The sequence below is a fragment of the Panthera onca genome, chromosome F1 (genome assembly GCF_046562875.1).
Source record: "Panthera onca isolate mPanOnc1 chromosome F1, mPanOnc1 haplotype 2, whole genome shotgun sequence".
In the NCBI taxonomy this organism is placed as follows: domain Eukaryota; kingdom Metazoa; phylum Chordata; class Mammalia; order Carnivora; family Felidae; genus Panthera; species Panthera onca.
The window spans coordinates 26,777,721-26,793,497 of record NC_138355.1 but is presented as its reverse complement, the minus strand read 5'-3'; the positions used below and the strand labels follow the sequence as shown (position 1 = coordinate 26,793,497).

The window sequence follows — 15,777 nt, the reverse complement described above, 5'->3', positions numbered from 1 at the left end:
TGGCTGTTATGTTTCTTCCACTTTATTACCTTTGCACCTAAAATTTGACCAGCACTGGCTCAACATCTCTTTTCAACAAGTATGCAAATCAACAAAAACCCAGATGTTTGTATTTTGAATTCAGGAGCTTGAATGAAACCACAAGTCTCACAGTGAAACCTAGTCAGTAAGAATAGAATGCAATGTGGGGTGTGTAAATTATCTTGGTATTCCAGTAGCCCTGAGGAGGTGAGTTGTTCATTTGATTCTCAAGATTGGGACCATCCCTCTCAGAGTCTTTGACTCCTGACAGACATTTTTGGTGACCAGACATTTTTCAAAACTTATCATTATTATTATTACATAGGAAATGCTCCATCCGTATACTTTTCTGGTTTTGGCTCACTTCAGTCAGTGAATTCTTCCCAAGAACACTTTCCCAATCATTCCAAAAGCAGTTCTCTGAAAAATCTATTTTAGAGACATAGTTAGAAATGATAGAAGTCAAGAACCTGTTAGAAAGAACAGATGGTTACATTCTGTGAGAAACAAATGTTTTAAAAACTTCTTCTATTCAAAGCATTAACCAACAGATACTGGCCCAACCCCTAGTTGTTGCTGGGACCTCTGTCATTTGGTTCTTTGCTAACATTGATATGAAAGATTTTGGTTCATTGTAAAAAAAAAAATCTTTATTAATCCATTAAGATACAATGTTGTCAAACAGGGGCTTGAATGGATGTATGAATGGACAGACAGTTGGATGGACATGCCATAAAGCAAATAACCTAAAATATTAATGGTAGAATCTAGGTGGTGTGTTTATGGGTGCTCACTGTCTGATTCTTTTAATTTTTCTATGTGTTTGAAATTTTAAAAAATGTAACGATGGAGAAAAAACAGGATGCTCACCAATGAGATGATTCAGATTAGCACATTAGTATGGACAGACCATGGAAAGATGCCTATAAGCAATGGGGAGAAATCTATATAAACACAGGCATTATGGGGAAAGGTTGGCAGTCACTGGGCAGAATAAGAGGGAGGTTAACATCAGATAGTTCCTGTGAGAGACTATCAGGAGGTAGACAATAGAAACAGCCAGTGGAGGATAAATTCTATTCAATATCATTTCTTATACTACTATTAAATGCCCCTTTTCTGAATGTTTCAACAAAAGGGAAGAGAAAGCCCTGACTCCTGTGTCAGGTGCTTTGCCTAAACTATCTCCTTTACTTTTTGTAGCATTCGTGAAACCACGTTTTATAGTGTTTGTTTCCTTTTTGCCTTTACAGCATCCCTTACCCCATTTTCAGGTAAAATCACACCAGTTTTCCTTGGGAGATGAACTCTCCATCACTGAATGAATACTTGATGACCTACCCTACTGAATTAAAGGTGTGGAAAGTAACATGAGCCAGACCAGGTAGGCACCCTCTCCTGGGAATCTGAGTCTTGAGCAGTCAGCCGCGGATGGAAGATGGTTGGAACTGACAACATGGAAGCCTTGAAGAATGCATTCATTAGTTGTTACTATCTCCACAACTCCCTGGAATCCGGTCATTTTGATTGGCTAGTGTTGCTTCTGTTGCTTGCAAAAAAGAGCTCTAACTAGCTGAGGCAAGGCAGTTCCCATTTCAGAAATAAGGAAACCTAAGCTCAGAGGGATTAAGTGTTTTGGCTCAGATCATCATTTGATATTTGTCACCAAGTCTCTGATTTCAAAACCTGTCTTCTATACTTATTCTACCATGCTTTCTCAAATGCTGCAGACTGGATTCAAATCTTGTCTAGCTAGGTAAGTTTGGGAAAGCTGTGTACCAATTTCTAAATGCCAGTTTCCTGATCTCTAAAACAGAGTAACAATAGGCATGCATACCATAAAGTTATGGTAAGGATAAAATAAGTAATTTGTGTGAGAAGTTTGGGCACAGTGCCTGGAACATAATAAGTGATTAGTAAATGTTAGTTGCTCTGATGATGATGGCAATGATGATGATGGGATCAGTGAGAGTTCCAGCAAGAAAAAGGGGATATTTGAAGAGATTAATAAAGGGACTACTTAGAAAAGTAAAGGCAAGGTTAAGGAAACCCAGAAAGGGTTAGGTGAAGGACCCCAGGAAACTGTAGAAACAACAGCAAGCTGTAGACCCAGGCTGCCCAGCATGGGCTGGGATCTCTAGCTGTTTCGAAAATAGTGGCTGTGGCAAATGTAGTCAACTGTAGCCCTGCAAGGAGGGAGGCAGGAAAGTAAATCCCCTGCCTTTTCTCTCCCAGCTCATCCTCTAATCTTCCACCAGTGCCTTAAATTGGCCAAACCTAGCCAGAAGCCAGAGGACAAGGAAGCCTGGTTGATGCTGTCTATAAAGATCAGCTTCTCAGGACACAAGGCAGGGTGGAGAAAAATGGAAACACACTTTCACCTTAAGCCACACTTTGCCTCAGTATCCTTTCATCTGAGTAAAAAAAAAAACCTTATATCTTCAATACAGAGGACCCACAGCTACCATTCATTGTAGGAGATATGAATTCAGCCAAAATCCCACCTAAATGTCAGATGTCAGCCATTACCAGTGCCTTTTATATAAGGTTTCAGAGAAATAAAGGGGAAAAAATGAATAACATAAAACAGTTGCACAGTGCTGTTTCTGAGGCTAATGTGAGGACTAAGTTGAGAGGCATGGCTTCTTTCATCTACCACCAATTCTATGTTCTCTAACCTCTAAACTGGATCGGGGTGCTTATATGCAAGAAAGTTTTAAGACAATTTGGGGGTTCAGAGTTCTTTGTCTTTTCTGCATCTGCCCAAATACTCCCAGCCCATGTCTCAAAGGTAGGCATTATTTTTTTTTAAATTTGTATTTATTTTTGAAGGAGAGAGAGAATGTGTGAGCAGAGGAGGGGCAAAGAGAGAGGGAGACACAGAATTTGAATCGGGCTCCAGGCTCTGAGCTGTCAGCACAGAGCCTGACGCAGGGCTTGAACTCATGAACGGTGAGATCATGACCTGAGCCAAAGTCGGACGCTTAACCAACAGAGCCACCCAGGTGCCCCTAGGCATTGTTTAAAGCTGCCAGAGAGGTTTTTAACTTTCTACTTATACCCTGACTGTATCTCCAAAGCTTTAAATCAGTACTTTTATCTGTGTACATTATTTAGGACTGACAGAAAAAGCCAACCCACCCCACTGTCTTGAAAATTACCATTGTCATCATAGCACCTAAGGACCACAGCTAAATGATTTTTTAATACCTTGCCCTTCACCTGCATGGCATCCCAATCTCTGTTACTAGTAATAATTTTAATAATATACTATGGATTATACATATTCCATTTTCTTACATCAAGAAAGTTCTATGTTCTGGGGTACCTGGGTGGCTCAGTAGGTTAAGTCTCAGACTCTTGGTTTCTACTCAGGTCATGAATTCATGGTCTGTGGGTTCGAGCCCCACATCTGGTTCTGCAGCTGACAGCATGGAACCTGCTTGGGATTCTCTCTCTCTCTCTCTCTCTCTCTCTGTGCACTGTCTCTGTCTCTCTCAAAATAAATAAATAAACTTAAAAAAAAAGAAGAAAGTTCTATGTTCTCATCGAATGTGTTAGCAACCTGTATCAGTTTCCTATTGCTACTATAATAAATTACCATGAACTTATTGACTTAAAACAACACATATTTATTATCTTACAACTCTATAGGTCAAAACTCTGAGACGGGTCTCATTGGGCTAAAATCAAGGTATCAGCAGGACTGTATCCTTGCTGAAGACTCTAGGGAAGCATCTCTTTCCATGACTTTTCCATTTCTAGGGACTGGCTGCATTTCATGGCTCATGACGCCCTTCCATGTCCAAAGTCAGAAACAGCTGGTCAGTCTTTCTTACCTCACACCAGTCTGGCACTGATTCCTCTTCTGCCTTCCTCTTCTACTTTCAGGATCCTTGTGATTACATTGGGCCCACCCAGGATAATCTTCCTATCTTGAGGTCAACTGATAGGCAACCTTAATTCTATCTGCCACCTGAACTGTCCTTTACCACCTAACATGTTCACAGATCCCAGGGATTAAGATGTGGACATTTTGGGGAGGACGTCCTTCTGCCTTCCACACGATACAATCCCAATGTACAGTTTGGGAGATCTATTTCTTGAGGCCATTCATAGTGGGATCACTGCATCAGTCTGGGTCCTGTCAGAAAAGAAATAGCACATTTAAAAGTGATGATTGGAGGCACCGGGGTGGCTCAGTCGGTTAAACATGTTCAGGTCATGATCTCACAGTTCGTGGGTTCGAGCCACACGTCAGGTTCTGTGCTGACAGCTAGGAGCCTGGAGTCTGCTTCCGATTCTGTCTCTCCCTCTCTCTCTGCCACTCTCCCACTCATGCTCTGTCTCTCTCTCTCCCTCTTTCTCTCTCTCTCTCTCTCAAAAGTAAATAAACATTAAAAATTAAAAAAAAAAAAAACCCAAAAGCCATGATTGGAAAATAGTTAATGAAGAGGCAATTTACAAAGATGTGGGCAGGGTTAAATGAAATCAACAAGGGATAATAAAGCTCCCTAAGTACAATAATAGCAGAAAGGGGCAAGGATTGGAGGAAGCAGTTACCAAAGCCAGGTAAGGGCTATGGACTTAGGTAGAGAAACACAGCCAGTGCCAAGTCATGGCCCAGGAGGGAAGGAGCCAGGGGAATAAATACCCTAATCTCTCTTTGCTTCCACCCTTTGATCTCCTCCCAGAACTGTCCATGGACTAAACCTGCCCAATCTGGAAGGCAAGGGAGCAAGGCTATGTGGCCAATAAAAATCAGTAACTCAGGACACAGAGCAGGTGGAGAAAGGTAAAGGACTGGTCTGTTGGGGCAGACTCTACACACATACTATTTAGATAAATAATTCTTACTGGAGGAGAAGTGGAATCTACCACCCAGCAGGACATTCGTATTTTAAAGTAGCCAGTTTAGCCCAAATTAATCCCAAATCCCAAGTGGAATTTATGGGGAAATTTTTTTGAGCTGCAAGGCCTAAAGGAAGTCCTATGTGTGAAATTGCACTATAGGACGTATATATTATACAACTAATACAAATCAAGAGGTACCATATATACACAGAACTATATGGAACAGGGAGGATTTCATTGGGTCACAGTGATGAAGCACTGATCCAAAGGGTTTAGCCATGAAGGAATCATAACTTTCCTATCATTTCATCAGGACTTTATGGGTAAACATAGAGGTGGTCGTCATCACATCCTGGACAAAATGTTAGTCTGGCAGGGTATGTGGTTTATATATCGCTTTTCATCTTGCCAGTGGTTACCCAGATGCCGTTTTTGCAATAACTCCAATGAAGGTATAGGTCCAAAAGGAGGGAAAGCAAAGAAACCATTATATGTGTGTCAGTCACTCACATGCCATGTTCATGAAAAAAATTACAAACTAAACAAATAAAAACCACCAGCTTGGCTGAATACTGGCTCAGGGGAAAGAGTTTTCCTCACAGTGGAGAAATTTCTAGTGAAGGAGAGAGACACAGTTGTAGAGGAAAGTACATTTTAGCAAATGGGAAAATCTTCCAAGGAAAACTCAATGCAGAAGAAATTCTTTTTCCTTCCTCAAAACACAGAGGGCTATAAATTCCTGCCTCCAAAATGTCTGGAAGGAAAGGACCTCACAGAGAGCAGTTGCTCTCTTTTTCAAAGTGAAGTTCAGGAAGAACGGCACATCCAAGGCCCTGCATTACATTGTCTATGGAATAATTTCATTGGTAAAGAAATAGTGAGAGCATTTAGACATACAGCAACTGAAGTCTGGATAATTGAGGTCAAGGTAATCTTCTTCACTTGATTTTTTTTAAAAAAGGTTGAGAACAATACATGCTTCTTATTCTGAAACATTTAAGCAGCACAGAATAATATAAAGTGAAAAGCGAAAGTTTTCCCTTTATTTCTCCCTCTCTTGACTTTCCTCCTTCTTTCCCTTTCTCCCCTCCACCTCGAGATCTGGAGATCTCGAGATGTGTGTGTGTGTGTGTGTGTGTATCCATCTGTCTTTCTCCAGCCACTTATACACACATTTTGGGGGACAGCTAGCAGTCTGTCAAACACACTTTAACAAAGAAGGAATTTATAGAAGGCTATTGGGTAGCTCACAGGATTATCAGGAGGGCTTGAAAACCAGGAACAGAAAAGCAGGCAAACACCTAAGGGTCCCCAGACAGCTGTGGGCACAACCAAGTCCAGAAAGGGCCCATGTACTGTCAGCGCCACCCCGGCGCGTGTTGCAAATACGTCTGAAGGGGCCATCACTGGACACTGAACTGCTCTCGTTGCATTTTCCAGTCCTCTACTGTTGTACAAATGGTCACTACTCTTTCTCCATCTTCCCATCACAACCTTCCTGTCTGCAGTCTCAGGTAAGAGAGTTGGATTGACGAGACTCAATCCAATTGGCTGAAGCACAGCTTCCAGAGGGTAAGGATAGAGAATGTTTGGTTAACTAGGGTGCGTGGCAGGATGATGCCACCTGCCAAGAGTCACACAGTAGAAATCTCAAGTTGGAAGAAAGTTTGGATGCTGAGCAGCCCAAGACAGACAAACCCCTATTATACAGACTCTGGCCTTTTAGTGGGCAAGTTGTCTGTCAAAGAGATTCAGCTCAAATCTTCCCAGGCAGCAACCCCAAAAGAAAGAGAACATCTCTCTTACAATATCCATGTGTTAAACTCAGGAAATATTCTGACACTGTTTGGGTGCTCATTCCTGCACCAGCCACTGGAGTCCTTGGAGTGGAATATTTTGATTGGCTCAGCTTGGACAAGCATGCCCACATCTGTGACTGGGAGTGGTTAGGTAGGCACCACAATTGAAAACCACTCATAACCCAGAAGCGAGTAGAAGATGGTTGTTCCAAGGAAGATACACTGAAGATAGAAACATAATGTACAGGGGCGCCTGGGTGGCTCAGTCAGTTAAGCATCCGACTTCGGCTCAGGTCATGATCTCACAGTCCGTGGGTTCGAGCCCCACGTCGGGCTCTGAGCTGACAGCTCAGAGCCTGCAGCCTGTTTCAGATTCTGTGTCTCCCTCTCTCTGTGACCCTCCCCCATTCATGCTCTGTCTCTCTCTGTCTCAAAAATAAATAAACGTTAAAAAAAAAAAAAAAAAAAAAAGAAACATAATGTACATTTTAGGAGGTCTCGTGATCATTTGGTCCATAATTTGACTCTCATTTCTTTATGTTAAAGATTGTATTTATTTATTAGAGAGAGAGAGCAAGAATGGGGAAGAGGGGCAGAGGGAGAGGGCAAGATAATCCTAAGCAGGGGGGCACCTGGGTGGCTCAGCTGGTTGAGCGTCCAACTTTGGCTCAGGGCCTGATCTCATAGCTCGTGAGTTCGAGCCCCGTGTCGGGCTCTGTGCTGACAGCTCAGAGCCTGGAGCCTGCTTCGGATTCTGTGTCTCCCTCTCTCTCTGCCCCTAACCCACTCATATTCTGTCTCTGTCTCTCTCAAAAATAAATACACATTAAAAAAAAATTTTAATCTCATCTCAAGCAGGATCCACACCCAGTACAGAGCCTGATGAGGGGCTTGATCTTAGTATAGTGAGATCATGACCTGAGCCGAAAGCAAGAGTCCAACATTTAACCAATTTCACCACCCAGGCACCCTCTCATTTCTTTTTTTGAATTTAGTTGTTATATCTTCCTTTCTCAGTCACCTGAATATCACCATAAAATCTCAGATGTTGTTATTAATGGATCTCAGATTTCATCAGGTAGCTCCTTAAAACTATAAATAAGACTTGAGCCATGACAGAATAGCCAGTGTGGGATTAGCCCTCCTTCCACAAACAACTAAAACTGTACAAAATGTATAAGGCAACTGTTGTCAAGCTTTGAGCAACAGGCAGCACAAGTCTGTAGTCCTTGAGACCAGGAAAAATTCACAAGGTGATCCCTATGATTGCCATCTCTCTCTCTGCCTGGAGACAACTTCAGAGTTTGGAGATGCTGAACTAGTTAGGATCTTTAAGACAAAGCAAGACACTAGGTAGGGAGGAGTTACACAGAAGTGAGACTCAAAAATCTTGACCTTGGCTAAGGACTAGGCTGTGCATGTTCTAAGTTTACCAGAGAGTGGCTTCTATGTGAGTGGGACAAAGGGATCTGAGAGATGAAGCTGGGAAATGTTGGTGTGCCAGCCCAGCCAGAGAGTAGAGACCTCATTAACATCCTGGGTATCCAGCCGAGACACCAGAAACACCATGCTTTAGTACTAAGGATCATGATCTAGCAAGGCCTACAATAGACTCAGTAACAAGACCTAAAAACAAGACTTCTGATTGGTAGAGCCATCAGAGTTTGGAAGCTGACTCTACCCAGTTTACAGAGTCTTAGAAAACACCAGCACCTTCCACATATCTACGATAAGAAAGCATAAAACATGTTTATGTAGATTTAAGGTGCTCAGCAAGCAATTGAATTGCCTCCTGGAACAAAAATCAGAGGAAGATTGTAGAAAATAAAAATTGACTACAAGATGGTCCAAAGATTTGATTTGCAAACAAAGATTTGATGCAGCAACCACAAATATTTTTAAAGATTTAAAATACAATGTGGTCTCAGTGAGCTATCAGATAGGGAATCTCAACAGAGGAGTGAAAACTATTTTTTAAAAAACATAAGAATTCTAGAACTACAATGTACAACTTAAATGAAAAGTTCACTGGAAAGGATTCATACCTGAATGGAGATGACAGGAGAAATAATCAGTGAACTTGAAGACAAATTAATAGAAATTATCACTTAAGAACATTAAATAAAAATATTTCTAAAAATGGGATCTCAGGGATGTGTAGGATAATAGAAAACAGTCTGACATATATGTAATTGAAATGCCAGAAAGAAAAGAAAGTGAAGAAGGTACATAAAAAATTTCTGTGAAAGTAATGGTTCACATTTTCTTAGATTTGATGATGACTTACAAATCCCAGAAGCATAGTCTGTTCCAAGCAGGATTCTGATTACTAAGCAGGTAAGAAAACCACACGTAGACACACAGTCAAACTACTGGGTTGGATGTGTGAAAAGATGAATCTAATGTATAGTGTCAGACAACAGACCAGTGCTTCCCTGGGTCTGGGAGTGGAGGGAAGAGGTTGACTAGAAGGAACCATCGGAGAACTTTTGGAATGATGTTCTATGCGTTGACCATGAAGGTGGCTGGCTGATGGCTGCAAGCGTTTGTGAAAACTCATCATGCTGTATTCTTAAAGTATGTACATCTTATTGTATGCAAATTATTTCTAAATAAAGTTGACTTAAAAAACTAGAGGTAATACTTAGTCAAGATAACACTTCAAACATCCGGATTTATTTTCTGTCTTATTTTCATGCCATTAGTCTATTTTTATTCAGAGAAATCTGATTTTTGTTCCTTCCTGCAAAAGAATAAACTGGCCCACAAGTGAAAATTTTAAACACAAACGACATGTTGTTTGCCTTTTCCCCCACTTAATAACAGACTTCTGCCTAATCAAATTCACTTACACAAAATACACCCAACTACAGGGGCGCCTGGGAGGGTCAGTCCATTAAGTGTCCTACTCTTGGTTTCAACTCAGGTCATGATCTCATGGTTGCTGAGTTTGAGCCCCACACAGGGCTCTGTGCTGACAGTGTGGAGCCTGCTTGGGATTCTCTGTCTCCCCCTCTCTCTCCCCCTCCACTGCTCATGCTCACTTGCTCTCTCTCTCTTTCAAGATAAATAAAGTAAAAACCCAACTACACATCTTCTTCCACTCAATATTTAATCTCTTTAAAAAATTTTTTTAATGCTTGTTTATTTTTGAAGGAGAGAGAGAGACAGAGCACAAGCAGGGGAGGGGCAGAGAGAGGGACACACAGAATCTGAAGCAGGCTCCAGGCTCTGAGCTGTCAGCACAGAGCCCGACGCGGGGCTCAAACTCACAAACCATGAGATCGTGACCTGAGCCATAGTCGGACACTTAACCTACTGAGCCACCCAGGCGTCCTGATATTTAATCTCTTAATAGAATAGAACTGTTTTTGCATCTACTCATTGGATACTACATATTACTGTTCCTATATGTTAAAATGTAGATTATACAAACTTTCGCTGTTTAAATATTCATACATTATAAATGAATATGAAAGTGCTGTTAAAACCAACATGTTGTGTTTATAATTTGCCATTTAATTTCTTGCTTAATTATTTAAAAAATTAAAACTTCAATATTTTGGAAGTGATGCAAAATTTCAACTTATGTTTTAAAAGTGTTCTGAGAATTTTATCCAATACAGACAGATTTTAGGTTTCTATGGGAGTAAAATGCTTTAAATTACTTAATGGATCTGATTATTCAGAATTAGTCCTTCCCTTCCAAAGAAATGTTTTAGTTGTAAATGAAGACAGATTCTAGTTGAGGTTTTGTGATGTAAAATGCTGGAAAAAAGCAGAAGGGATATACTCTCAGTGCACAAACAATAGTAGTAATAAAGCCTGTGAAGTTATTTTGGTCAATTTTACTACATACATTTTTAAAATATTGTTTTAAGTTTATTTATTTATTTTGAAAGAGAGAGAGAGAGAGAGAGACAGCATGAGTGGGGTAGGGGCAGAGAGAGAGGGGGAGACAGAATCCCAAGCAGGCTCCACACTGTCAGCACAGAGCCTAATGTGGGGCTCAAACTCATGAACCATGAGGTCATGACCAGAGCCAAAATCAAGGGTCAGACACTTAACCAACTGAGCCACCCAGGAGCCCCAGTAAAAAAAAAAAAAAAAAAAAAATTTAAAGGATGAGCCTATAGGGATAAAACAAGATGATATAAACAGAGAAGAATAGTATATTTGTTAAAGTATCACTGAGGTAAAGAGCTTTTATATTAATGAAGAGAAACTCAAACCATAAGCTGACAGTAGACCACCATCTAGAATCTGGAACTGGCACGAAGGCTTGAAATCCTGGTTCCATTACTTAACACCTATTTGATTCCCCTAAGGCTCAGTTTTATGTTTGAAAAACAGCTGTAATAATGGTCCTTGCCTCCCAGGATCGGTGTGAAAATTAAATGATAATACATGCAAATTTCCTAACATGGCACGAGGCACGTAGACACGCCCCTCAACAGCGACTGAAAGAGAATGACCAGTGTCCTTCTCACGGATTAAATCTTGGTAGCAGGTGTGGCAAAAGATTATCTTTCTGGCTCTTAACAAAGTTGTAAAAGCCAACATATAAGGAAAGGCTCTCTGTTGTCGTCATGCTAGTCATACTTCAAGTGGCTCAAATGCCCCAGAGGGAAGCTTATACTCTAGATGTTCTGGGATCTAACCATTTATGCTGTAGAAGGATATTGGAAGCAAGGTGACCTTCTGAATAACAGAGAAGCTGTTCTCATGTGCTACGATGATGATGTTAGCAATGACAGCCATTTCCCTAACCAAGTTGACTACTGACCCAAAAATGAGATTAAAAACTACACATTTTTTTTCCTGAGCCCTGAAAAGCCCAAAGAGAGAACTAAATAAGAAACAGGCTTGAGATCTGGATGATATCCGGGTCAGTGGCTATAGGATATTCTTCTAATTGTTTTGTCACTACGAATTTAATGCCCACAATATGCCAATGCCTGCACATTTTTATTTATGACATGATATAATAATTTAATTACGGCAGGCAGTTCAAAATGGTGACTATTTGTGTCTCCTTAAGAAATGTGCCAATTTCTTATTCATTTTGGAATATTGTTGGGGGTGGGGGAAGGTGGGGCAGAGGGACAGACAGAGGGAGGGGAAGAAGTGGACATATGAGTACATAATCTTCTGCCCACTGAAGGGACAAAAAACCTAAAGGGTTTAAAATCTACATGATATAATATTGCTATGGCAACCACTATTGCCTTAAACAAGGTAAGATTTAAGTGTTGGGGAGCCTGGGTGGCTCAGTCGGTTAAGCCTACGACTTTGACTCAGGTCATGATCTCACAGTTCATGGGTTCGAGCCCTGTGTCGGGCTCTGTGCTGACAACTTGAAGCCTGGAGCCTGCTTCGGATTCTGTGTCTCCCTCTCTCTCTGCCCCTCCCCAGCTCATGCTCTGTCTCTCTCTCTCCCTCAAAAATAAATAAACAAAAAATAAAATAAATAAAAAAATAAATAATAAATAAATAATAAATTTAAAAAAATCTAAGATTTAAGTGTTTTGTTTTTAATTTCAGTTTTTATCAAAATAATGATTGTGTGTGGTAAAAATCAAATAATAAAGAATTCATAAAGCTTGGTATTTCCCCAACTACCTCTTGGTATATTTTCATCTCTTTGTATTGTTTCTCTTTTCAACTCTTTAGTTATTTCCACAAGTGTAGGTACTATAATTATAACGCTGTAGTCTTATTATCATTTATAATTATGATCAATTAATGCATAAGAAATGAAAATTTACCTCACATTAACATCCCCTTTTGCATCCTCTTCCCAATATTTAGTATTCATATGACTTTTAATTCTTCCATTGGTTACTTTTGTAACATGAAATAATATGATTGAACTATTTGTTTCCACTGATTTTCTACTGAGTCATTCCAACTTGGAAAACTGCCTTACCCTTCCTTTCCATATCTCCCCTACCCCCACTGCCATCTATCAGCTCTATATTATTTTACATCATCCAATATTTATTCATAATTACATTTTGTCCTGAGATTTCACCAATATTCCTGCTTTGTTTGTGGATTGACTCTGAAATTTAAAAATGAATAAACAGTGTTTGCGTTAGTATAACAATGTAACTACTGTCTACTGCTTCGCAAAGCAGTGTATTAGGGTTACTTTTCATTTTCTCTAGGCTTTGTAGTGCCAGGGTTGGGCCACTTTAAAGAAGCTCTTTCTAGCGTCAAAGCCAAATAGATTTCCCTTTTTCCATTATGTCATTTGCCTAAATTGACACCACATTTTGGATTGCCTCTTATTGCACAGCACTTTTCTTACAGTCTTTGTTTTTCTCAGAGTCTTTTTTGCCCTTACCTATTTGATTAGAGGTTGGCATTTCAAACTTTTATTAATATTCTCAATGCCATTTTTAATCACATATTTTATTCCACAGAGATTTCCCTCCTGGTCCCATCTGGCCTCTTGCTCCAGTGGGGACTGGGGCTCTAGAGTTGCTGCAAATGTCACCCTGAAAATTCCCATCATTGTTTTAACTTGGTTGGATAGACTGTTTCTCGAATCCTATGTCTTCCTTTTTTTTTTTTTTTTTTAAGTTTTATTTGTTTGAGAGACAGAGTGAGCGTGCATGGGAGGGGCAGAAAGAGACAGAGAGAAGGAAACTGAGAATCCCAGGCAAGCTCCGTGCTGTGAGCCCAGAGCCCGATGCAAGCTTCAAACTCACAAACCATGAGATCATGACCTGAGCTGAAACCAAGAGTCAAATGCTCAACCGAGGCACCCCTCCTTTTTCTTTTTTATCCCAATTATGTGGAGTAGTACATCCTCCAGGAATTAAGACAAATTGTTTGCAAATTACATTTTCTGAGTGCTTTCATGCTGAAATCATTATTGGCCAGTCTGGGGATATAAATAATTTTCTTTAACATCTTTAAAGTACTGTATCTTTTGTTTTCAGGCCTCCAGACTTACTCTTTAGAAGTCTGGTGACAATCTGATTCCCCTTCCCTTGCATGTGAACTGTTGTATCTCTCTGAAAGCTTTGGGGGATGTTCTCTTTTTAGTGTTTGGTGATTTTATGAAGATGTATCCAGGTGTGGGTCTTTTTTAAATTCATTGTGGGGAAGGCTCTACCTAGTTTTCAGTTCTAGGAACTTCTCTTTGTAATATAATTTTCTTTCTTATCTCCCTCCCTTTTTTCTGAAGCTTTAATTAATAAAAAATGGCTTTCCTGGATTACTATTTGAATGCCTCATTTTACAATTTTATGTATTTTATATTTTCAATCTGTTTGACCTATTCTACATTTTGAGAGGTTTTCTCAACCTTAATTTTCAATCTTTCAATTGAATGTCTAGTTTCAGTCATCATCCAGCCCCAGGGAGCTCTTTATTCTTCTCCGATTGTTCCATTCTGGAGCCCACGGATGGCAGCTATGGAGGTGTACCTTTCAAATCTCCCTCTGGGAAGAACCTGCCAGAAGTGGTGTGGTTGACTGAGGGCCTACAGGTGCAGATCTCTGGAATCCAGGGCAGCATCCACCCCGAGCCTTCACTCTCACTGGAAGCTCGCAGGCAATGACTGACCATGGTGGGGACCCCGGAGCCTTTCCACCAATAACCCAGGGGGCTGGCTGAGACATTCTCAGATGGCCCACAGTCTGAAGCTCTTCCCCTCTCCTTTGAAAGCTGTTAGACCTGCATCACAGAATGAAGGCTCCCCACTCCTCCTGTCCCCTCGGGCCTTTATCTTTCACAGCCGTTAACCCCCATATATCTCTCATACTGGTTACTTTATCTTGGCTTTTGCTTCCCAGAGGACTGGAACTGACAGAGCATCCCATCCTTTCTTTATGAATATACTATCTTCTCACACCTCTTTCAACATATTTAGCTTATTCTTATAACACCCAACACACGTAACAGGATGCACTTTACCTCACATAGTGACCTGGTAAGGTCAAATCACATTGCAGTAAACTGAAATTCATTAGGAAAAAAAAATGCCATCAACACATCAAAAAAAGGAAGGAAGGAAGCTAGATGCACCCCCTCCCCCACTGTTTCCAGAGGAGGCAAAATCTTTAATAATTCTAATTGTTGAAATAACATAGCAAAATATATGAAAGCATGATCCTGTTCCACCTGCTATTACATAAAAATTTCAGACTTTGTGGCAAGATATGCTATTACCTCATTCAAATAGTCAGTGGCAGGGATCACGCAGGGCCTTGTACTTCTAGTTAGCCTCATACTTGTCCAGCCTTGTCTTGCTACTGGATTTTTGGATTGTTGAGGGCAAGGGGCCATATCAGGCACTGAAGAAGTGCCTGGTAATAATAACAGTAAGAACAGGTGCTGGTTATTGTATGCTAACTATATGCCAGATAAGCTGGTAAACACTTTATGTGCATTGTTTTCTTTCATCATGCAAACAATCCAGTTTTACAGATGGAAACACTGAATCTCCAAGAGGCGGTGAAAGCGGCCCACAGTCCCACCTTAGGAGGCTAGAAGGAGACACACACCTGCCTGCCCCCTGAATGGACACTCTCCGTCGCACCCAGACACTGCCTCCACCGACGTGGAACACATACAGGACCCCAATAGTTTCGGTTACATATAAAGCAGGTTATAAAAACGTCATTTAGTGCCCTGTAATATGCATTCTATAGCCTTGTGATGGGGAATGAATGTGCAGAGCCAAGGAAGTCGTGTACATTTTGAAATGATCTTCCTGGGAAGAAGCACACCGTTTGTCAATATCAAATCTTATCTCGTTTGAAGTTCCCAGACTCTCTGGAGCTCTAATAAGAAGTAGCTTGTTAATCTTTGAAATACAAATGCTGATCAGCAGACAGAGTTTTTTGTTGTTGTTTTTTTTTTTCCCTCTTCTGTCGTTTAGGGCCTCTGTGGGAGGGAAGATAATGTTAACATATGCATGCTTACTCTCTTACAGAAAACCACGTCTTTATTTACCTGAGCTTCTCCTCATGTCCCTGGACAAGTAATTAAACCAAATCATTGACCTCTTCTGGAGCAGCTTATGAGTCATTTTTTGCTAAGTGAAAGAAAAAGTGTTTGGAAAAAGAAAATGCCATTGGTCCAGAAT

General features: G+C 40.6%; 1 long non-coding RNA gene across 1 annotated transcript in view; it reads left to right on the top strand.

The window, feature by feature from the left end:
- LOC132686139 (uncharacterized) overlaps positions 1 to 15,777 on the top strand; it is a 22,567-nt gene extending 6,790 nt beyond the window's left edge. The window contains exons 3-4 of the long non-coding RNA XR_009613460.3: positions 1,275 to 1,405; positions 15,109 to 15,777. This is a non-coding gene — a long non-coding RNA (uncharacterized LOC132686139). The remainder of the gene's footprint in view (positions 1 to 1,274; positions 1,406 to 15,108) is intronic.